Source organism: Jatropha curcas, chromosome 6 (assembly GCF_041381405.1).
Source record: "Jatropha curcas cultivar XTBG-Jc1 chromosome 6, XTBG_Jcur_1.0, whole genome shotgun sequence".
NCBI classification, from domain to species: domain Eukaryota; kingdom Viridiplantae; phylum Streptophyta; class Magnoliopsida; order Malpighiales; family Euphorbiaceae; genus Jatropha; species Jatropha curcas.
The window spans coordinates 21591091-21616727 of NC_143156.1; the positions used below are offsets into that span (position 1 = coordinate 21591091).

The 25637-nt window shown below is 38.9% G+C and overlaps 1 non-coding gene across 1 annotated transcript; it reads right to left on the bottom strand.

Annotated features, from left to right (window-relative positions):
• Window positions 1-23723: 23723 nt before the first annotated feature.
• On the bottom strand, window positions 23724-23829 carry LOC149495708 (small nucleolar RNA R71). Its single transcript, XR_016321512.1, has one exon. It is a non-coding gene; the product is annotated as a small nucleolar RNA R71 (small nucleolar RNA).
• Window positions 23830-25637: the final 1808 nt, after the last annotated feature.

Consider the following 25637-nt stretch of genomic DNA (forward strand, 5'->3'; position numbering starts at 1 on the left):
ATGATGATTTCGATTAAAAAAAAAAAAAAGGGCAAAGAAAAGAAAAGAAAAGAAAGGGCTAAGTTGAAAACCCGAAAGGGCGGCTTAGGCAAGAATTAAGCTCGCTAGGTTGAAAACCCAAAAGGGCGGCCTAGGCAAAAGTTAGAGCATAATAAAAAATAATAAAAAAATGATGATAATAATAAAAATAAAGAGTTTCGAGATTAACACATGGTGCTTAGTTTAAATGCGAAATCTATGCCATGCATTTGTGACATGCTTGCAACTGGTTGCTCAATGTCATCAACCTGATTAGAAGGAGAATAGGCATATGAGTAGTTAGAATGAATAACCATTGTATTGAAATAATTTCTCCTCGCTTCTGTATAATGTTGAAAGATGTAAGTGCAATAAAGAGCTTGATTCTCAAATTCTTCTTCCTTGTTGTTTCTAGGGCATGATCGTCGATTACAAGACATTCCTCTCTGCCTATGTGGTCAGCATTTGCTCATTTGTTTTGAAGATGTGTAGCTGTTGGTCATGCCCGGGTATTGGATTCTCTTAGACAGCGATCAGAAGGTCAAGTGCCATTTTCTCGGCGATTTCCTTGGAAAGATCAATAAAACCATGAATAAAACCTTAGTACTCATGTAGGTTCATGCATACATAAAGAAGTTGCATATGTTGTTTTTGTTTGATCTGTGCAGGTAATAAATAGTCATACCATTCTTGTTCTCCTCAAGCATAAGCTTCTGTATTTATATCAAATAATTCATTTTTATGAGCATTTCTTTATTAACCCAAGGGCAGGAGGCCTGAATAACTAACACGACAAATAATTTCAAAAGAAAAGTTTTGTTGTCTGGTGTTATCCATGTGTGCAGGAATTAATAAAGGCAGAATCAGTAAATTCATTGATTCAAAGAAAGCAGATACATTAAATAGGAGCTCAAAGCTCGAGCTCAAAAGAAGACAGAGAAAGCAATAACAACATTTATTTCAGTAAGGGCTACCATCGACACCGATCCTTGCAGAACTTAACATCATCATGGGAAAAAAAACTAGTTCACATACTCGGGTGTCACAGTGTCCTGCATCACTCCTTCACCCAGGTACCTGGTGTTTCGGCTTCCCCAGCGGTTAGCTAAATTGGTCAGCAGATGCAGTGTCATTAGACCGCTCTCAAAGTTATGGATCCTAGGAACACACTGAATTGACGGCTGATCCTGTCAGGAAAATAGGCCATGGAACGGTCTAGACTAGCGTACAGCACATAATTGAGATTCATGCTTCCAATAGTGACCAGCCTGATCCTCCACTAAGGACAAGTCCACCGAATTGTCGGGTTATCCCCAAAGTCGAAATGTCCTCGAGTCCGAGACCGAAAGTTGGCAGGACCGTAGGTTGGAATTAAACGAGCTGGGACCGGAAGAAGTAGGCTTAACTTGTCTAGAGCCCAGGCTTGCAGCAACACTGGACAACCACGATGATGAATATTGAAGTTGGTGATGTGAAGGGCAATATCCCTGACCCAGCACATCGTTTCTCCCATGATCATCATGAAGACAGTACGATGATACAGTTGCATGTCACGAAAAACTGTTAGAAGACGGAAGTCTCCAACTCCGGGTTGACGGTTCTTCATGGCATACACATTTAACAGCAAGAAGCAACAAGCTTGAATCCAAGAGGGATCTAGATCCATGGCCAGAACCTTACTCAGAAAAGGCTCTAAAGGAAGACCTTGATCCGTGTTTATGCCGTCAGGAAGGTAAACTGGGCACAGGGCCGCAATTTCGGCTAAATCATATCTAGGTCCTGGGGGCAGGGTCGGAGTTTCATTTTGTGCAGGATGATGGTCCATCACGGCGCACATTTCCTCATAGGTCGGAGTTATTTCAGCATCTTCAAACCGGAAAACCATGGTGTTAGGATTGAAGTGCGTAACGAGCCAAGACAAGAAGCCATGGTTGGGTTTTAGGTCTTTGAAATATTTCAACCAGGCAAGTTGGTTCATAGGGGGAATCTGCCATAAGTCGTCAGGGATGGATTGGACGAAGGATGAAACTTGGTCCCTGAAAGCCATGGAAAAGGATTATCTAAGGAATGGATTTGTTTTGAATGTTGGGTGTGAAGAGGCCGTAAAAGGAAGCCTTCATTTATAGAAGTGTAAAGGGTTTCATGAACGAAGCACCATCATTATCAGACCTGATATTTACCGTCAATAGTGGTTGGAAGAGCATTTATGCATAGGTCGCTCCAGTTGGTGGACATTTATGCCTGCGTTAATAAGAAGGACGGTTTGTACAATAAGGAAGTTGAGCCTTTATGATCGCATTAACTGAGAAAGGATGGTTGAGCCATTACGTCCGCATTCACTGAGTGGACTGCCCTGTCAAGTAAGTACTACGATCCACTTCTGTTTCTAATTGATTTTTGTCGTGTTTCACTTCAAGTTCCTTATTTACTCTTTTATTTCATTTCATTCCATTTATTCATTTACAATAAATTGGTTCACTGATCACTAACAAGGTGGACCACTCTTGTGAATAAGTGGGACCCTGCTATTTTGTGTTTTTGTGTTTATATTTTGTTTTTTCAGGAATAAAATCTCACAAGTTGTAAGAAATACACGTATAAACGATACTGTAATAAAAGCAAATATACTGTAAAAATGTAAAATAATGTCATAAAATTAATAAAACTATACATATAATCCTACAAACTACAAAAATGTTTCAAAAATGGTCAAAAAAATAGGAGCCTGGCTAGTGACGCCTCTGGCTTGGACCAGCAGCTGCCTGAGGGGGTGGAGATGGCGGTGCATCATCGGATGAGGAACCATCATCATCCTCTCCGGAGAAGTCTAGCGGAATCCCCTCCACCTCTAACCTTGTCCGAAGTCGATCCACCTCCAGCTGGAATCGGGTAACGGCGCTGGATTGGCGAGACTGCTGCCTCCGTAACCCCCCAATCTCCAAATCCTGTAAGAGCATAAATATGTAAGAAGGGTATGCAGACAAAAGAAGAAGAAAGTAACGCATATGAGATACATACCCTCTCATCGCGGTCAGCGTAGAGTCGAGCGATGTAAGACCGGGCGAAGCCGAACCGCTGGAACACCTCCTGATACTTCTGAGCAGGCACCTACAAGCACAGAAAAGAACATTTGGTGCAATTGCTAAATGAAATGGTTAGAAGAAACTTACTTATAAGTAAGCGCTGGGCCCAAGCCTACCTCTCTAAGTCCAAAAGAAGGAGGGGCCCATCAACAACCCTCAAGCCCAAAGGAAGGGCCCATCACACTCGTTAAGCCCACAAGGCCCAAATGGTCCGTTTAAAGCCCATAGTGACCCGTTCACGCAATTTGACGTCGATGTGTGACTCGTACACTTCATCAATTTTGTCTACTCACCACACAGGGGGCAGGAGCATCAAATTGCCCAAATTACCTTCAGGTAAGTTTTCTCTCAAACACTGCATCAGGCAGGGTATACTTAAAAATTTAGGCTTAAAATTCTTCTGGCCTAAAATTTTTACTAAATTTTTTGCAAACCTTTCAAACCAAATTTTGACAATAAACATTGAAGGTCTGCCTAAGAAGGTGATTGGCAGCTATTTTCGCAAGTATACGAAATTGCAACAAGTAATATAGAGTAAGAAAGTATCGTATCCACAGGGATTGTTTATCAATTACCAACATTATGTTAACCTATTATTATTTAGACGATGATAAAAGGAGTTCGCTGTAAAGTAAATAAAATTTAAAGTAAAAAAAAACAAAAGAGATCAAACACAAAATTCAGGTGAAAAGAAATCAAAGGATTAAGAAACTAGGGAATTTTGATTTCATTCAATTCTATCCAGCTTATTCTATTAGTTCATTAATCAAGTTTAATTGTTCAAGTAGGAGAAACAACCCTAAGGTTACTAACAAGCTCTCCCGATTTATTGTTAGCTATTCTAATCCAATTTAATTACCTATCTTAATAGTGAAATTAAACATAAATCAGATCATTAGGTTTTATGGTTGCTTTGTGAATTCACAACTTAATAATTTATTAACTTATGAAGACCCCCCTTGAGTCAAACCATATAGTTTCCACATCAAGTTATTATTCTCAAGTAAATTATTATCTTTTTCATATCAATAACCCTTCTCCCGAATGTGATTATTGAAATGAATCAATCCAGGGGAAATTTTCTGCCTGGAAGCCTTAAGCACAATAATAAGTTATAACAAGAACAAAGAAAAATAAATCTAATATTATAAGCTGGAATCGAATTAAATTACATCAAATCCCTAGTATAAAAGTTTAGCTAGACATAGTAATTAAATTAAACTCAATCATACTTGAATCATTCATCATATTTAAAGACAATAATAAAGAAAGAAACAAGATGAAGAGTTTAGAATAAAAACTGTATCACAACTATGTTGATGGCTTCCTTGAATCTTAGCACAATTATTTGAAGCTTGAAATCTTTGAGAAGAAGAGAATTATGTAAAGAATTGTACAAAAAACGAGATCCTTTGCTATGAGAAGTTCCTTTCTTTATATAGAGGTCCTGAAGGCAAGTCTGACTCCTTTTCGGAAATAGAATCCTTATTTAGTGCAAAATCCTTTATAGGAGATCATGACTGTTTAGGCTCTTGATTTCTTCTTGAATAGGACTCCTTTTTCTCCTAGAATAGGTCCAGGTCTTGTTTAGTTTGTTTAGGAAACTCCCTGAAGTCGGCCCATGTGAGAAAAGGCTTGATTTGCGTATTAAATTCTCGCTGGTTCCGCCTGGGCAGCACGGACGTGCTTCATGACATGGGCTGGGTGTGCTTTAGACTGGAAGTCTTGGCTAGTGAGGCACGGGATGTGCTAGATAGCACGGACTAGTGAAGCACTGAGGCACGGGCGTGCTAAAAAGCACAGGCAGGGCGTGCTATGCACTGGAAGTCTGCCTAGAGTTGCCATGGGCGTGCTATGCTTGACACGCCCTGGCCTCATTGTAGCACGGTCGTGCCTTTTGACACACCCTGGCCGTGCTCTCTTCTGTCTCTTCTTTGGTCTCTTTGGTTTCTAGCACGGTTGTGCCTTCTAGCACGGCCTGGGCGTGCTAGAAGCTGAGTGCCTTGTATTCTAAAGTTCTTTTCCGCGCCAAATTCCTACAATTTTCTCTTAGATCAAGTGGATTAAAGATCAAGGAAGCTTTTGAACAAAATTATACTAAAAGTGATTTAAAATCAAATTAAAGTAATAAAAACTTACTAAAATTCTAACAAAAACTATATTAAAAATACTATAAAATTTACACTTATCAAAATTCCCCAAACTTAAACCATTGCTTGTCCTCAAGCAACAAAACAGAAAAAAAAAAAAAATAATTTGACGACACTAGTTTAACATGGCTGGAGATGATTTCCATAATCTTTCAAGATATCATGATTAGTAAACAAGTGAGTAAACTCAATCGTTCTCCATGCTTATTCATACTTAAGCTTGACTTTTATTTTTGAATAAAGCATATTTATTGAGTAAAATATAAGTTTAAAGAGATTGGCAACACTAATATTTATTCAATTTATGATGAACAGGACATGAATTATCTAAAGAATTTTCAACCTTTCAAAAATAAGACAATTGATAGTGTAACAGTGGCATTCCCATATGCAAAATTAGTCATCCTTTCTCCACGATTTAAATGCATACGATTAAAAGATCAAAAGGTCTTTATTTTGGGTTGTAATGGGGCTTTCTTGGTGCAAATTTTTGCTTAATCAAAAGAAGGGATAAAAGGGTAGTCAAAGAGTACAAAAGAATGTATAATCTTCAAGATTCTATTTTAATTAAACTTTTACTAGTTCTAGGGAGTGTCTGTTTTGAATCTTTCTTACTAGCTAGAGGCATCTTGTGCAAGGTCTTTTCTTAATATTTTGGCATTTTTCTTCCTTGCTTTTTCCATTCTTCTTGCATTCTTTTGATTGCTTTTCATGTGCCTCTTTCTTGATTCTTTCTTCTTTTCTTTATTTGCTAGTATTGATTGATGAATTTTCCCTCTTTTGTTGCTTATATTCTAATTAAAAGTCGAATCTTTTAGTCATACAATCCTTTGTACTTAGGGTAGGAGATTTGAATTTGGCTTTAATGGCTCGGTTTATTGAGGGTGAAAAAAATTTGTACGGTTTAAGGCTTCAAAGTGGGTTTCAAAGGTCATATATTTTTATTTAGGTGGTCTAGGCTATATGAGGGTCAACAAAAATTGCCTAAATCATTTCTTTCAAAAAGTAAACATTTAAATTTTTTTTTTCGCCTCGAAGGGAGTTCTAATTTTGTTCTAGGAATGCCAAGGTTTAAAATACTCTAGAGTAAAACACACACCTTTATATCATAACTTTCATAAAAAATCAGTGTTTAAAAATCTAGAAACAAATAGTTTAGATCAATGAACATGATTGAGTCAAAAATTCAAATTCAAAACTTAAATATGCTAGAATTGAGAATCAACTATATTTAATACTCATTACTAGACATGAGAACCTTCAAGCTTACTTGTAATCATTCTAACATGTTAAACAAAAAACAAAATTTTAGCCAAAATTCCCTTCCCCTAATTCAATCAATCATATTGTCCCCAATGTGCATAAATTCCCCAAACTTATTGCATTACTAGAAGGAGAGCAGTAAGAGAGAAAAAAAACTTACCAACATTGTATTGAACAATACAATGGAATGGTTGTGGAATGTGTCTTAGCTAAAAGAGTAACTAAACATTAAGAACAAACAAACTACGAAAAAGTCATAAAAAGTCAAATAACAAATAAAATAAAATGAAAGCAACCAAGACAATGTATTGGAAAAATAAACAGAAATAAAACAAAAGAAAAGAAAAGAAAAGAAATCCATCAATTCTCCGGTGGTGGGGGTGGCTGCAGAAGCTGGAGGATGGTCTGTAGTTGGCCTTGCATGGTGTCCATCCAAGAATCAAGACTGCTGCTCATAATCTCGATGGATTGGAAACGGTCTGCGATCATCATTTCCATCCCATTAAGACGTGTGTCAAAGAGGTCCATCCGAGACATCATTCTTGCAAGGACTTCATCATTCGACATGTTGGATGTGCCTTGGAACGATGGGCCAGCACCGGAAGTACCTGCACCAAAAGAAGAAGGAAAAGGAGGAGGATTATCCTCTTCCATGTTAGCACCACCTGCTGCCTCTGCTGCTGCATTATCAGTATTAACCTCTGGAGCGCCCACTACCCGGTATGCATCCCCGACTTTTTCAATCAACTTCATGTGGATCATAACATCTAGATCCAGTCTAGTACCACGCCCCCCACCTACACTATCATAAATCGGCCTAGCCGGGTTCCAAACCTGCAAGTATCTAGCAATCCGGGTCACAAAACACCCCACCATTATAGCCCCTTTGTCGGCTCCAGCCACCCTCCCAAATTTTTGGCAGAGCCAATAACCAACATTCAATGAGACCCCATTTTCAATAGCCCACAGAAATACAATTCATTCAAACTCAGCACCCCGTCGCTCTCACTCCTTCCAAAAATGGTATTAGACAAGAGTTTATGAATGTATCGCAAGGAAGGTTTTTTTAATTTGGATGCTTTTGAATATCTAGGATTATAATTCACTTCACCTGTTAAATTTTGCCAAGCATTGTGTGCATTAAAATCACTAGATACTCGTATCTGGCTATTATCTGTGGGAAACCCAAAAATGTGGCTAATTTCATTCACAGTTAGTTCAAAGTCTTGACTAAGAAGCCTAAAGTTAACCCTGCTTGGTGGTGAATTAGGCAAAAACGGAATAAAAGCGTGATAGGAACTTAGAAATTCTAGAGTTAGAGGTGCATAAACTAAGTCCTTCATATCAAGAAATTGCCCCCACCCTATTCTTTTAAGTGGTTCTAACACAATATCCCTAAGACCCACTTGTGCTAGAGCAGTCTCATCAACAAATCTATTCGGTAAAATAGGCCAAAGAGATAATTTTGTGTACCTTTCTTGTTGATCGGATGAGGCAAACTCGAATGGAAGTGCAGGAGGTGAAGGAGGTTGAGGAGCCGTGGAGGATCGCGTAGTTGTACGCTTCCGAGCAGCAACGGAGGATGCGGGTCTGCTGCGTTTGTATCTAGGAGGCATTGTTGGAGATGATTATGTGAAAATTTTGGGTGGAGAGTGTTTGATTTGAGAGAAAAGGGAGAAGAAAAGAGAAAGTTTGGGAGAAAAGAGGTGACGGCTAGGGCGTGCGGGATGGAAAAGAGAGAGTTTGGAAGCTTGCTCTTTAAATAGGGGCGCCAATTAATAAGTGGGTCTGATCGTGGCACGGCCGTGCTGATTAGCACATCCTGGGCGTACTCTGCACTGACCTGCAAAACAAAGAAAAGGCGTACCTAGCACGGGCGTGCTATGGAGCACGGCTAGGGCGTGCTCCTCTCTGACCCTTTGAGTGATGATTATTGCACAAGTAGCACGGGCGTGCTACTGAGCACGACTAGGGCGTGCTCTTCCCTGCCTCTCAGGTGATCTTTTCCTCTTTTCAGTAGCACGGGCGTTCCACTTAGCACGCCTAGGGCGTGCGCTTCTCTGACCTTCAAGGGTATTTGTCCCTTTTCTATGGCACGGGCGTGCTTCGAGGCACGCCTGAGCGTGCTGGCTTCTCTCCTCATGGCACGGGCGTGCCACCCAGCACGGCTAGGGCGTGCTTTGTTCTTGATTTCCATTTTTCCTAAAAAAAAACTCTAACTAAAACAAAAGCACACTTATGGAGAAAATCTGGGGATTTGACGAATAAAATAGGAAATAAAAATAAATAAATGCAAGAAATTTAAGCAAGAAAAAAAAAGGATGGGTTGTCTCCCATAAGCACTTTTGTTTAACGTCGTTAAGTTCGACGCACTTATCTTAGTTTAGGCTAAGCAAGACTAATTGTACTCTTGATGGGTTCAAAGTTTTCATTATGATAGCTTCTCAAACGTTGAGCATTTACCTTGAAACTTCGATTCGACTTACCATCCACTATTTCAATCGCGCCATGAGGAAAGATTTCCTTGATTGTGAATGGTCCAGACCATCTAGAGCGCAACTTACCAGGGAATAACCGAAGCCTAGAGTTATAGAGCAACACCTGTTGGCCTACTTTTAGATCCCTCATGATAATGCGCTTATCGTGCCATTGTTTAGTGCGATCCTTGTATATTTTAGCATTTTCATAAGCATGGAGGCGCAATTCATCCATCATGTTTAGCTGTAACAAGCGTTTTTGTCCCACCTCTTTGGCATTAAAGTTGAGAAATTGAATGGCCTAAAATGCCTTATGTTCTAACTCTACAGGAAGATGACAAGCCTTACCATACACCATGCGATATGGAGACATACCTATATGCGTTTTGAATGCCGTTCTATAGGCCCATAGAGCATCGTCTAGCTTTTTGGACCAATCCTTTCTTGATTGTCCAACAGTGGTTTCGAGGATCTTTTTGATTTCTCTGTTAGTGACCTCTACTTGTCCACTTGTTTGAGGATGATATGGAGTGCCTACACGATGAGTGACGCCATATTTTGCAAGAAGGGAATCTAAATACTTATTGCAAAAATGCTTACCTCCGTCCGTGATTATTGCTCTTGGAGTACCATGCCTTGTAAAAATGTTTTTCTTTATGAAGCTCATCACACTTTTGGCATCGTTATTTGGAAGAGCAACGGCCTCTGCCCATTTTGACACATAATCCACCGCTACTAGAATGTATTGATTGGAGTACGATGGCGGAAAAGGTCCCATGAAGTCCAGCCCCCATACGTCGAAGATTTCGACTTCAAGGATGCTATTTAGGGGCATCTCATGTCTCTTCAAAATGTTACCTAACCTTTGACAACGATCACATAGACGAACATAGTTATAAGCATCTTTAAAGAGATTAGGCCAATACAAACCGCTTTCTAGTATACGCGCAGTTGTTTTGCTTGCTCCAAAGTGACCTCCACATTCCATTAAATGGCAGAATTTAAGGACACTTTCTATTTCAGTTTCCGGTATACATCTCCTGAAGAGCTGGTCACTGCAATACTTGAACAAAAACGGCTCCTCCCAATAGTAATATTTGATATCATGAAAAAATTTTTTTCTTTGTTGGTAAGAAAAATTGGGAGGAGGAATTTTGCAAACAAGATAATTAACTATGTCAGCGTACCAAGGGGTTTGAGCATTTGCTACTAGAAGAAGTTGCTCATGAGGAAAGCTTTCATTGATTTGTAGCTCGCTTGTGTCTTCTTCCCCCAATTCAAGCCTGGAAAGATGGTCAGCAACGAGGTTCTCGGTCCCCTTTTTGTCGCGAATTTCTAGGTCAAACTCTTGCAATAGAAGTACCCAACGAATGAGTCTCGGCTTTGCGTCTTTCTTTTCCAGCAAGTATTTGATGGCGGAGTGATCTGTGTAGACTATTGTTTTAGCTCCAATTAGATATGCCCTAAATTTGTCAAAAGCAAAAACAATAGCTAGCAATTCTTTTCCGTAGTTGCATAGTTTAATTGCACATCATTCAATGTGCGAATTGCATAATAAATAACATGCAACTTTTTGTCTTTTCTTTGTCCAAGAACAGCTCCTACAGCATGATCACTAGCATCACACATGAGTTCAAAGGGTAAAGTCCAATCTGGTGTAGTGATGATCGGGGCTGAGATTAACTCTTTCTTTAACCTGTTAAAAGCATCTAAACAATCTTTGTCAAAATCAAAATGAACATCTTTAACTGGTAGATTGCAAAGAGGTTTAGTGATTTTTGAGAAATCCCTTATGAATCTCCTGTAAAATCCTGCATGCCCAAGAAAACTTCTTATACCTTTCACTGTGTTAGGAGGAGGTAGTTTTTCAATTACCTCAATTTTTGCCTTGTCTACTTCAATCCCTTATTGAGAGATTTTATGCCCTAAGACAATACCTTCACTCACCATGAAATGACATTTTTCCCAATTTAACACAAGGTTAGTATCTTCACATCGTTGCATTACTAAAGATAAATTATGAAGGCATGCATCGAAAGAAGAACCAAACACAGAAAAGTCATCCATGAATATCTCAATAAATTTTTCCACCATATCTGAAAAGATGGACATCATGCACCTTTGAAAGGTTGCAGGGGCATTGCATAGTCCAAAAGGCATTCTCCTATAGGCAAAAGTGCCATAAGGACAACTGAAAGTAGTTTTCTCTTGGTCTTCAGGGGCTATAGGTATTTGGAAGTATCCTGAATAGCCATCTAAGAAACAATAAAACGGATAACCTGCAAGTCTTTCAAGCATTTGATCAATAAAGGGAAGGGGAAAGTGATCTTTGCGTGTTGCTTTGTTTAGTTTTCTGTAATCTATACACACACGCCAACCTGTGACTGTTCTTGTGGGGATTAATTCATTGTTTTCATTAGAAATAACAGTCATACCTCCCTTCTTTGGAACAACTTGGACAGGACTTACCCAATTACTGTCTGAAATTGGATAAATGATGCCGGCATCTAAGAGTTTAATAATTTCAGCCTTGACTACCTCCTTCATGTTCGAGTTTAATCGCCTTTGATGTTCGATTGAAGGTTTGTAGTCTTCTTCCATCAAGATTTTATGCATGCACACACTTGGGCTTATTCCTTGTAAATCCGAAATAGACCATCCTAATGCTTTCTTGTGCCTACGTAGAACCTGCAACAACCTTTCCTCTTGATCAAGTGTTAAGTGAGAAGAAATAATAACAGGAAAAGAGTGGTCTTCACCTAAGAATGCATGTTTTAGATGAGGTGGAAGTTGTTTCAGTTCATGCTTAGGTGATTCCTTTTCTTTTTCATTCAAGATGCTTGATTCATTAATGTTATTTTCAACATGCAAAGTGGTCTTCACACATTCATCAATAACATCAATTCTAAAATAGTCTCCATGATCCATAGGAAGTTTACAAGATTTAAGTACATCAAACACAATCTCTTCCTGTCCAACTCTTAGAGTCAACTTACCTTCATAGACATCTATTAATGCTCTTGCAGTTGCAAGAAAAGGTCGTCCCAGGATTAGAGATCCTTCCCTGTCTTCATCAATGTCAAGGATAACAAAATCAACAGGAAAGATGAATGTACCTACCTTTACAAGCACGTCTTCTACAATCCCTCTAGGATATTTAATTGACCGATCCTATAAATACATCTCTTTCTCACAGAACAAAAGGGGGGGAAGAGAAGAACAAAAGAACAGAACACAAAAAAAAAGAGGAAGAACACGATTTTGAAACCCTAAAAAACACACTATAAAGAAAACACATTTAAATCCTTGGATACAAAGCTTCTGGGAGATCTTAACAATCATTTGTTATACATTTGATCCATTTGCAAGCATTAATCTGAGGATTAGGTAATTTCCTTAACATTCTTTGTATTTTTTTTTATATATTTTTGTGATTTTAGTAATATTTTTGTGGTTTTAGTAATCTAAGTTTCTTTAAATTGTATTCTATTCATATTTGGCCATTTTATATGTCTTTAAATCACATTTAAATAAGAAACGATGTAAATAAATCGATTGAAACTGATTCTGGGCCAGAACAGGTGCGTCGCGCACTGTTTATGAATGAACAGCTGCGTCACGCAGCTGTTCATCATGAACAGGTTCGTCACGCAGCTGTTCATCCAGGAACAGCTGCTTCACGCAACTGTTCATCACTATTTAGCACTGTTCACACAACTATTCACTGTTCACTGTTCACTATTCATGGCTCATGAAGAACAGTCGTGTCACGCGACTGTTCATCCAAGACCAGTTGCGTCACGCGACTGTACAGTTGCGTCACGCGACTGTACAGTTGCGTCACGCGACTGTACAGTTGCGTCACGCGACTGTGCACTGTTCACTATTCACGGCTCATGAAGAACAGTCGTGTCACGCCACTGGTCATCCAAGAACAGTTGCGTCACGCGACTGTTCATCGATTTTTCCAGAAAAATAAAAAAAATATAAAAAAAAATTAATAATAAATTTTATACGAAAATAAAATCTAATTTCTTCAATAAATTTGAAAATGCCCAATTATGAACAGATCACAGTTTAATTAAACTTAGAATACTAAAATGTAATTTTATGTGTTTATTTATATGAATTTTGCAATTTATGTTTAAATGAAAAATAAAGTTAAGTTTGTTGATTTATTTATATTTAAGATTAATTTGCATGTTTATTAACTATTTGCATTTCTAGTGTTAAATAATAAATATGCATGATTTTGGGTTTATGGGTTGGATTTAAATCGGGTAGAATGTATTTTAGGTTCGGTTTGTTGCCCGCCTTGAGCCATAAGGCAAGAGCGGGTCTTTTTATTTATTTGGTTTGATCGCTTTGATTTAATTGCTTTAATTTGAATAATTGCTATGTGATAATTAGATTTGATTGGCACGATTAATTAATTTTCCACATAGGAACTCGGTTCGATTTAATCGGGTTGGGGTTTAATTAAATAAATTGGCTTTTCTAAAATAAAATAAAATTAGAAATTGTAGGTTAAAAGAGGCCGATTTTTCCGGGCGTCGGCTTCCAACAGGCCGACGTACCCAATTTCCTTACCTAGAACCTCATTGGTTCGCCTGACCAGTTTTTCTAAATAATAGGCCCTGAATAAAATTGGGTTAAATGAAGTCACTTTTATAAAATAAAATTGAAACGGTCCCATTGCCGAAATAATGGGTGGCGACTCAAAATAATTTATAAGACCGATTTATCGGCATCGCATATCCAAAAAGATTTTTATCACCTTTTTCCAAAACAATAATAAACAATGTAATAAAATAAAAAAGATGTTTTTCGATATCCTTCCGGGGTTTTTGGGATTTTCTCGGCGAAAACAGTTTGGCGACTTCACTGGGGATTTTGCACCCACTAATCCCCGGTTGTTTTTAATAAATAATTTAGTGGTTGCAATTAGGAGTTGACCCTAAAAAGCCTACTATTTCTAAATAAAATTGGATAGAAAAGCCGATGGAAAATTATTAATCGTCCGTATATGTTTAATTGCTTTCATTTTCTTTTTAGGATTTTGGCATTCATTCGCATTTCTCTCTTCTCACCTCATTCTACCCATATCACCCTTCGGTACTGGTGTTAAGTTTGACGGTGGATCTAGCCTAAACCATGCGATTTAGGTGCATCCATCCGAGAATTAACATTACTACTAACCGCAAGCCTAGTACCTTAAAGGTGCGTCAAAAGGAGTAGGCCCAACAAAGCCCGAATCCTGTTTGCGGAACCCAGACTTTGTTAAGCCCAATAAGACTAAAGCCAATGCACATAGTTAAAAACCTTAGTTACCTCCCCTAAGGTACACCCGGGTCTATTTGCTGTTGTTATGCCGCATTCATTTCCGAGAGTTTATTTCGTCAATCTCAAAACCCCCTGTTGGTTGTCGAGATTAGACCAATTCCTAGGAAACAGATGTCGGAATTTATACCAATGGAATCCGTGTGTGGGAGAAATAAGGTTGGAAGGCATGCATTTCCCAACTCCCGTTCCCCTGTATGTTATAAACTGTACATATGTTGTGACATTCATGCACCATGTAACACTTTCCTTTTCAGCCATGCATTAATAAGAGCTAATGTTCGGTATGGACATTTGACCTTAGTCTTGAGACTGGACCTCAAATTCGTTTTGAATAATATAATGCAATCACTTATAGTGAATTAATACCCAAAAGAAAAGGGAGTTATAAGGGGGTTACGATTCCTTTGTATTGTCACATTTCTCGCATTATCTGAAAATAAGTAAGCAAGAGATTACAAAATTTGTAACAAAACAAAATGAGATCCTGCTTGGGACCATATGTTCCGAGGCAAAAAGTAAGGATACAAAAAAAAAGAGTAAAAAAGTAAAAATAAGAAAAATCCCGCCTGGAGATTCTTCCATTCTAAGGCAAAAATTAAGGACACAAAAAAAATAATAATAAAAATCCCGCTTGGAGATTCTTTCATTCCAAGGCAAAAGTTAGGGACTTGAGAGAAAATAGTCGACTGTAAATTCCAAAAAAGGGACGGTCGACGACAGATAATGCCAAAAATGTTTGAATACAAAATAAGTCATTGCCATGTTATTCACACTGAATTTTGGGTCCAGTCGTTGAAATCGAGATCTTATTTCCATACCGGTCATTAGCACATTAGAACTGCATTTCTCATTCTATGTGCTGCTATTTCTCATGCATACATGCAGGACCTACTTTAACTCAGATGTTTATATCTATCAGTCAGAATTGATCCTTCCCGGAAAATCACCTTGAGAGCTTGGCACCGGCGCCCTGGTCAATGTTTGGTCAGAGTATCCCAATCCCCGAGCCTGCTCCGTTTAGTCCTGTGATTCATTCAAGTTCTTCGGATTCAATTTCTGATTCATATTTGGTTGGGATGGCTGATAACACTGTGAATGAGACGGGTTTCTCTCCAGCCCAGATAAGGACCATTTCTGAAATAATAGCTGCTGCTATTGCTCAAGATAGAGCCCAGAACCAAGTGCCGCCTACTTCAAGTAATCAGCCTATAGTGGAGGGAAGAGAGGCTCCAGAACACACCTTGGGTAGTCAAGCATCAGCTGATAATGCTAGTTCGACTGAGAATGAGCTGATTAAGCAAATATCAGAACTAAAGGACAAGGTGGAGAGGATATCTGTTTCGAAAGAAAAAGATCCAGTCATCAATTTTCATGTGACAGAGTATGTCTTGAAGCCCACAAATTCTACTTCTTCGAAGCATACCCTGTTCGTGGAGAATGATGACCCGAGGTCCCATTTGTTGGAGTCCATCCGTGTTGCTCAGATGGACCAATACGGCGAAGAGGATGTGTTGCGAGGATTTCCTCAGACATCGTATAAGAACTATAGGAAAAGATATGACGGCCTGGAACTGGGGATACGGAGGGCTGGATTGAATTTTGAAGAATTGTACAATAAAAAGAAAAAGACGAGCCAAGGGTTTGGTAACTACCGGTCTTTCAGCAGTAATCATAACAGAAATGTTGGTCATGCAGCTACAAACCAATTAGGGAGTAGCAATACAGTTAGAGCTGTTAAGGAGAAAAAGAAAAGGGAATTCACTGATTTGGGCATGCCTTTAAGCGCAGTCATGAGATCCTGCATTGAGAATGGCGTATTGTCAAAGTTGCCAATTAATCCATTTAAGCCTATTCAGGGTAGGTTCGCTGATCAAGACTGTGATTATCATCAGTGTAAGGGTCATTCTACTGATAATTGTCTCAAGCTCCGACATGATATCCAAGATTTGATAGATAGCGGGAAGATCACCAAGCCTCCTGAGCATAATGAGCCGGCGCCCGGAAACTGTTAAAGTTAGCTGATGGGCGAATTGAACAAGCTCTTTAATCTTTCTGTTTGTTTTCTGAATATTGCTTTAAGAACAATTTGAATGAACTTCATTTACTATTTCAATTAATGGGAATGAATTTTGATTACTTGTTTTCTTACTTCTCCTGATTGTTATGTTCATGGCATTGATTATACCACATGCATATTTGGCATAAATGCATTGCATCATTTTGCATTTAACCTAAGCACCGTCCAAAATCTCAAAAAAAAATAATAATCGAAATCGGATCAGACTTTAAGCTTGAGCTCAAAAACGATTTCCAAGAACGTCTACAGTTATGCTGATATACCGGGGGATCAATAAGCCGATTACAGAACATGTCGTCCCTACCGATTCAAATATCAAGCCAGTAAAGCGGAAAAGGAGACTGGTCAAACTAGAAGTGGCAAAATAAGATGAAGGCTGTGGTTCAGAAAGAGCTAGATGCAAGTTTCTGGGAAGGTAACGCATTACCCTGAGTGGTTGGCGAACATAGTCCCTATGCTCAAAAAAGGGGAGACTAACAACCTGTGTCGACTACAGCCTCGCCCAAAGATGACTTCCTTCTTCCACATATGGATGTCCTGAGTAACAGCGCTGTAGGAATGACATGTTATCAAAATAATAATAATAATAATAATAATAATAATAGTAATGAAATGGATGAAAAATGATAAAAAAAAAAGAGAGAATGATTGCTTGTTTCTACAGTAAGCGGGTACATCCAAGGACTTTGAAAAGTGGAGATTCAGTGTTGATCAGACTGTTAGACCACGAATCCCAGAGTCATCCTAGAGGGAAATTCAGACCCAATTGGCATGGACCATCCAAAATCCAGAAGCTGTCGGATAAGGGTGCCGCTGAATTGGTCACTTCAGAAGGGAAGCCTGTCAATCGGATTGTCAGTCAGGATCAAATGAAGAGATTCAATGTCTAAAATGATGATTTCGATTAAAAAAAAAAAAGGGCAAAGAAAAGAAAAGAAAAGAAAGGGCTAAGTTGAAAACCCGAAAGGGCGGCGTAGGCAAAAGTTAGAGCATAATAAAAAATAATAAAAAAATGATGATAATAATAAAAATAAAGAGTTTCGAGATTAACGCATGGTGCTTAGTTTAAATACGAAATCTATGCCATGCATTTGTGACATGCTTGCAACTGGTTGCTCAATGTCATCAACCTGATTAGAAGGAGAATAGGCATATGAGTAGTTAGAATGAATAACCATTGTATTGAAATAATTTCTCCTCGCTTCTGTATAATGTTGAAAGAAGTAAGTGCAATAAAGAGTTTGATTCTCAAATTCTTCTTCCTTTTTGTTTCTAGGGCATGATCGTCGATTACAAGACATTCCTCTCTGCCTATGTGGTCAGCATTTGCTCATTTGTTTTGAAGATGTGTAGCTGTTGGTCATGCCCGGGTATTGGATTCTCTTAGACAGCGATCAGAAGGTCAAGTGCCATTTTCTCGGCGATTTCCTTGGAAAGATCAATAAAACCATGAATAAAACCTTAGTACTCATGTAGGTTCATGCATACATAAAGAAGTTGCATATGTTGTTTTTGTTTGATCTGTGCAGGTAATAAATAGTCATACCATTCTTGTTCTCCTCAAGCATAAGCTTCTGTATTTATATTAAATAATTCATTTTTATGAGCATTTCATTATTAACCCAAGGGCAGGAGGCCTGAATAACTAACACGACAAATAATTTCGAAAGAAAAGTTTTGTTGTCTGGTGTTATCCATGTGTGCAGGAATTAATAAAGGCAGAATCAGTAAATTCATTGATTCAAAGAAAGCAAATACATTAAATAGGAGCTCAAAGCTCGAGCTCAAAAGAAGACAGAGAAAGCAATAACAACATTTATTTTAGTAAGGGCTACCATCGACACCGATCCTTGCAGAACTTAACATCATCATGGGAAAAAAAACCAGTTCACATACTCAGGTGTCACAGTGTCCTGCATCACTCCTTCACCCAGGTACCTGGTGTTTCGGCTTCCCCAGCGGTTAGCTAAATTAGTCAGCAGATGCAGTGTCATTAGACCGCTCTCAAAGTTATGGATCCTGGGAACACGCTGAATTGTTCCATATTGATGGCTAATCCTGTCAGGAAAATAGGCCATGGAACGGTCTAGACTAGCGTACAGCACATAATTGAGATTCATGCTTCCAATAGTGACCAGCCTGATCCTCCACCAAGGACAAGTCCACCGAATTGTCGGGTTATCCCCAAAGTCGAAATGTCCTTGAGTCCGAGACCGAAAGTTGGCAGGACCGTAGGTTGGAATTAAACGAGCTTGGACCGGAAGAAGTAGGCTTAACTTGTCTAGAGCCCAGGCTTGCAGCAACATTGGACAACCTCGATGATGAACATTGAAGTTGGTGATGTGAAGGGCAATATCCCTGACCCAGCACATCGTTTCTCCCATGATCATCATGAAGACGGTACGATGATACAGTTGCATGTCACGAACAACTGTTAGAAGACGGAAGTCTCCAACTCCGGGTTGACGGTTCTTCATGGCATACACATTTAACAGCAAGAAGCAACAAGCTTGAATCCAAGAGGGATCTAGATCCATGGCCAGAACCTTACTCAGAAAAGGCTCTAAAGGAAGACCTTGATCCGTGTTTATGCCGTCAAGAAGGTAAACCGGGCACAGGGCCGCAATTTCGGCTAAATCATATCTAGGTCCTGGGGGCAGGGCCGGAGTTTCATTTTGTGCAGGATGATGGTCCATCACGGTGCACATTTCCTCATAGGTCGGAGTTATTTCAGCATCTTCAAACCGGAAAACCATGGTGTTAGGATTAAAGTACGTAACGAGCCAAGACAAGAAGCCATGGTTGGGTTTTAGGTCTTTGAAATATTTCAACCAAGCAAGTTGGTTCATAGGGGGAATCTGCCATAAGTCGTCAGGGATGGATTGGACGAAGGATGAAACTTGGTCCCTGAAAGCCATGGAAAAGGATTATCTAAGGAATGGATTTGTTTTGAATGTTGGGTGTGAAGAGGCCGTAAAAGGAAGCCTTCATTTATAGAAGTGTAAAGGGTTTCATGAACGAAGCACCATCATTATCAGACCTGATATTTACCATCAATAGTGGTTGGAAGAGCATTTATGCGTAGGTCGCTCTAGTTGGTGGACATTTATGCCTGCGTTAATAAGAAGGACGGTTTGTACAATAAGGAAGTTGAGCCTTTATGATCGCATTAACCGAGAAAGGATGGTTGAGCCATTACGTCCGCATTCACCGAGTGGACTGCCCTGTCAAGTAAGTACTACGATCCACTTCTATTTCTAATTGATTTTTGTCGTGTTTCACTTCAAGTTCCTCATTTACTCTTTTATTTCATTTCATTCCATTTATTCATTTACAATAAATTGGTTCACTGATCACTAACAAGGTGGACCACTCTTCTGAATAAGTGAGACCCTGCTATTTTGTGTTTTTGTGTTTATATTTTGTTTTTTCAGGAATAAAATCTCACAAGTTGTAAGAAATACACGTATAAACGATACTGTAATAAAAGCAAATATACTGTAAAAATGTAAAATAATGTCATAAAATTAATAAAACTATACATATAATCCTACAAACTACAAAAATGTTTCAAAAATGGTCAAAAAAATAGGAGCCTGGCTAGCGACGCCTCCGGCTCGAACCAGCAGCTGCCTGAGGGGGTGGAGATGGCGGTGCGTCATCGGATGAGGAACCATCATCATCCTCTCCGGAGAAGTCTAGCAGAATCCCCTCCACCTCTAACCTTGTCCGAAGTCGATCCACCTCCAGCTGGAATCGGGTAACGGCGCTGGATTGGCGAGACTGCTGCCTCCGTAACCCCCCAATCTCCAAATCCTGTAAGAGCATAAATATGTAAGAAGGGTATGCAGACAAAAGAAGAAGAAAGTAACGCATATGAGATACATACCCTCTCGTCGCGGTCAGCGTAGAGTCGAGCGATGTAAGACCGGGCGAAGCCGAACCGCTGGAACACCTCCTGATACTTCTGAGCAGGCACCTGCAAGCACAGAAAAGAACATTTGGTGCAATTGCTAAATGAAATGGTTAGAAGAAACTTACTTATAAGTAAGCGCTGGGCCCAAGCCCACCTCTCTAAGTCCAAAAGAAGGAGGGGCCCATCAACAACCCTCAAGCCCAAAGGAAGGGCCCATCACACTCGTTAGGCCCACAAGGCCCAAATGGTCCGTTTAAAGCCCATAGTGACCCGTTCACGCAATTTGACGTCGATGTGTGGCTCGTACACTTCATCAATTTTGTCTACTCACCACACAGGGGGCAGGAGCATCAAATTGCCCAAATTACCTTCAGGTAAGTTTTCTCTCAAACACTGCATCAGGCAGGGTATACTTGAAAATTTAGGCTTAAAATTCTTCTGGCCTAAAATTTTTACTAAATTTTTGCAAATCTTTCAAACCAAAATTTGACAATAAACATTGAAGGTCTGCCTAAGAAGGTGATACTTTTGGTCCTAAGTCGGAATTCCAGACTGGGGGCAAAATTATAATCTTTTGCCCTGATGCAAACTTTTGAAATTTATAATTAATGCATGGGGCATATGATGTCCCAACATTCTTCTAACGAAAAGGCAAGGTCTGTTTGTACACAGATATTGCTCTTTTTCTGTTGAACAATTTTTCAGGTCAACCGGTGATGGTTTTTCGAAGCCGATAGGTCCCACCAAGCAGTGATGATGTATTGCGAAGCTGTTTGGGTTCTTTTCTCGATTCGTGATGATGTATTGCGAAGCAGATCGAGTCAATCCTTTTCCTGATTAGTGATGATGTATTGCGAAGCTGATCAAGACAATCTAAAATCCCACCAAGCAGTGATGATGTATTGCAAAGCTGTTTGGGTTCTTTTCTCGATTCGTGATGATGTATTGCGAAGCTGATCGAGTCAATCCTTTTCCTGATTAGTGATGATGTATTGCGAAGCTGATCAGGACAATCTCAAATCCCACCAAGCAGTGATGATGTATTGTGATAAGTATAAATTTTATAGTGTTTTTAATATAGTTTTTATTAGAATTTTAGTAAGTTTTTACTTCTTTAATTTAATTTTAAATCACTTTTAGTATAATTGTGTTTAAAAGCTTCCTTGTTCTTTAATCTGCTTGATCTAAGAAAAAAATTGCAGAAATTTGGCGCAGAAAAGAACTTTAGAATGCAAGGCACTCAGCTTCTAGCACGCCCAGCCTGTGCTGGAAGGCACGCCCGTGCTAGAAGCCAAGTGAACCATGAGGAGAGAAGCCAGCACGCCTAAAGCGCGCCCCGAAGCACGCGCGAATCGCGCAAACGAGAGGCAGAGAGTTAGGCCGCGCAACTCGCGAGCGCGAGCCTCACATGCGCGAGCGCGACCAACACTCGCGAGCGCGAATCTACACTACGCGAGCGCGAGTCTCACATGAGATGCCGCAGTGCTTCAATAGCCAGACTTCCAGACTACAGCACGCCCAGCCCGTGCCATGAAGCACGCCCGTGCTGTCCAGGCGGAACCAGTATGAATTTAAAACGCACATCAAGCCTTTCTCACATGGGCCGACTTCAAGGAGTTTCCTAAACACACTAAACAAGACCTGGACCTATTCTTGAAGAAAAAGGAGTCCTAATCAAGAAGAAATCAAGAGCCTAAACAGTTATGATCTCCTATAGAGGATTTTGTACTAAATAAGGATTCTATTTTCCTAAAAGGAGTCAGACTTGCCTTCAGGACCTCTATATAAAGAAAGGAACTTCTCATAGCAAGGGGGATCGTTTTTCTTTGTACACTTCTTTACATAGTTCTCTCTTCTCAAAGATTTCAAGCTTCAAATAATTGTGCTAAGATTCAAGGAAGCCATCAACATAGTTGTGATACAGTTTTTATTCTAAACTTTTCATCTTGTTTCTTTCTTTATTATTGTCTTTAAATATGATGAATGATTCAAGTGTGATTGAGTTTAATTTAATTACTATGTCTAGCTAAACTTTTATACTAGGGATTTGATGTAATTTAATTCGATTCTAGCTTATAATATTAGATTTATTTTTCTTTGTTCTTGTTATAACTTATTATTGTGCTTAAGGCTTCCAGGCAGAAAAATTCCCCTGGATTGAATTATTTCAATAACATCATTCGGGAGAAGGGTTATTGATATGAATAAGGTAATAATTTACTTGAGAATAATAACTTGATGTGGAAACTATATGGTTTGACTCAAGGGGGGCTTTCATAAGTTAATAAAGTATTAAGTTGTGAATTCATAAAACAACCATAAAACCTAATGATCTGATTCATGTTTAATTTCACTATTAATATAGGTGATTAAATTGGATTAGAATAGCTAACAATAAATCGGGAGAGCTTGTTAGTAACCTTAGGGTTGTTTTCTCCTACTTGAATAATTAAACTTGATTAATGAACTAATAGAACAAGCTGGATAGAATTAAATGAAATCAAATTCCCTAGTAGCTTAATCCCCTGATTTCTTTTCACCTAAATTTTGTGTTTGATCTCTTTTACTTTGAATTTTATTTACTTTACAGCGAACTCCTTTTATCATCGTCTAAATAATAATAGGTTAACATAATTTTGGTAATTGATAAACAATCCCTGTGGATACGATACTTTCTTACTCTATACTACTTGTTGCGATTTCGTACACTTGCGAAAAACGCTGTCAAGTTTTTGGCGCCGTTGCCGGGGATTGGCGTATCAATATCAATACGAATTACCCTGTTATTAATTTAGACACTCTTTCGTTTTTATTTAATTTTCTTTTAAGTGATGTTCCAGGTGTTTTATGCAAAGAAGATCAAGGACAACTGAACCTTTAGTCTTTGACCTAGAAATTGAAAGAACCTTTCGTAGGCACAACGCTGCAAGAAAAGCAAGAGAAATAAAACTCGATCAACAAGCAGACATGGCCAACGAAAACGAAAACAGAAATGAAAACGTAGTTGGACCACCACTTCAACATCCGATCCGTACCTTAAGGGATTATACAACACCTAATCTGAATGGGACAACCTCAAGTATTACAAGACCTAGGGTAGAAGCTAATAACTTTGAGATTAAACCTGCAATTATCCAAATGCTCTCTACCTCGATCCAATATGGAGGTTTGCCTAGTGAAGATCCTAATGCTCACATCACCAATTTTTTGGAAATTTGTGACACATTCAAACAAAATGGTGTTTCTGAAGATGCAATCAAATTAAGACTTTTTCCATTCACTCTTAGGGATAAAGCTAGAGCATGGTTACAATCATGTCCCGCTGGAAGTTTTACCACATGGGATGAATTAGCTCAAAAATTTCTAACTAAATTCTTTCCATCCTCAAAAACCACCAAGTTGCGCAATGAGATAATGACATTTGCTCATCATGATCAAGAGAGCTTGTATGAAGCTTGGGAAAGATTCAAGGACTTGCTAAGAAAGTGTCCGCATCACAGTTTGCCCAAGTGGTTACAGGTACAAACTTTCTATAATGCTCTATCTCCTAATATTAAAATCACTTTAGATGCAGCTGCAGGTGGATCTTTTGAAAAGAAAGGTATTGATGAAGCATATGAGTTGATAGAGGAGATGGCAAGCAACAGCCACTACCAAAATAATACCGAAAGAAGAAGAACTGCAGGAGTCTATGAAATAGACGCCATTACAGCACTTAATGCCAAGGTAGATAACATGGTAAGGAAATTGGACATGTTAACTACTAACCCTGTGAATGCTGTTATGCAAATTTGTGATAGGTGCAATGGACAACATGGAATTGGGGAATGCATCATGGACTCTTTAAATCCACAAACTTTGGAGCAAGTGAACTATGTGATGAATCAAGGAAGAAAGAATTACCCTTATTCAAATTCATATGATAACAAGTTAAGGAATCATCCTAATCTATCCTATGGTAATCCTAACAATGCCTTGAATGCACCACCAGGTTTCCACCCTCCAGAAAAGAAATCCTATGATGACCTCCTCACTGCTCTTTCTAAATCACACATGGAATTCATGAATGAAACCAGAGAAAACCATAAAATCCAGCAAGCTGCAATCAGGAATTTGGAGATCCAATTGGGGCAATTTGCAAACATGATGGCATCTCGACCTCAAGGTACGTTACCTAGCAATACTGAAAAGAATCCAAAAGAACAAGTGCAGGCTATCACTTTGAGAAGTGGCAAACAATTAGATGAACCACCAAAGAAAGAAAAGGAAGTAAAAGAACAACCAAGGGTGCCTATCATTGACTTAGAGGAGAAAGAAAAGGTAAAACCTTATGTTCCCCCTGTCCCCTTTCCACAAAGATTAAAGAAAGCACAAGATGACAAGAGCTTCCTCAAGTTTCTGGATGTGTTTAAGAAGCTCCAAATCAATATTCCTTTTGCTGAAGCTCTTGCTCAAATGCCTAGTTATGCTAAATTCTTAAAAGATATCCTGAGCAAGAAACGAAAAATTGATGATCAAGGAACGGTAATGTTAACCGAGGAGTGCAGTGCAATTATCTAAAACAAACTGCCTCCAAAGTTAAAAGATCCAGGAAGTTTTTCTATCCCTTGTAACATTGGTAATCTTGACTTTGAAAAGGCTTTGGCAGATTTGGGTGCTAGCATTAATCTTATGTCCTATGAAGTTTTTAAGATGCTAGGTATGGGAGAGCTCAAACCAACAAGGATGTCTTTGCAATTAGCAGATCGTTCAATTAAATATCCTAGAGGGATTGTAGAAGACGTGCTTGTAACGGTAGGTACATTCATCTTTCCTGTTGATTTTGTCATTCTTGATATTGATGAAGACAGGGAAGGATCTCTAATCCTTGGAAGACCCTTTCTTGCAACTGCAAGAGCATTAATTAATGTTTATGAGGGTAAGTTGACTCTAAGAGTTGGACAGGAAGAGATTGTGTTTGATGTACTTAAATCTTATAAACTCCCTATGGATCATGGAGACTGTTTTAGAATTGACGTAGTAGATGAATGTGTGGAGACCACTTTGCATGTTGAAAATAATGTTAATGAATCAAGCATCTTGAATGAAAAAGAAAAGGAATCACCTAAGCATGAACTGAAACAACTTCCACCTCATTTAAAACATGCATTCTTAGGTGAGGACCACTCTTTTCCTGTTATTATTTCTTCTCACTTAACGCTTGATCAAGAGGAAAGGTTGTTGCAGGTTCTATGTAGGCACAAGAAAGCATTAGGGTGGTCTATTTCGGATTTACAAGGAATAAGCCCAAGTGTGTGTATGCATAAAATC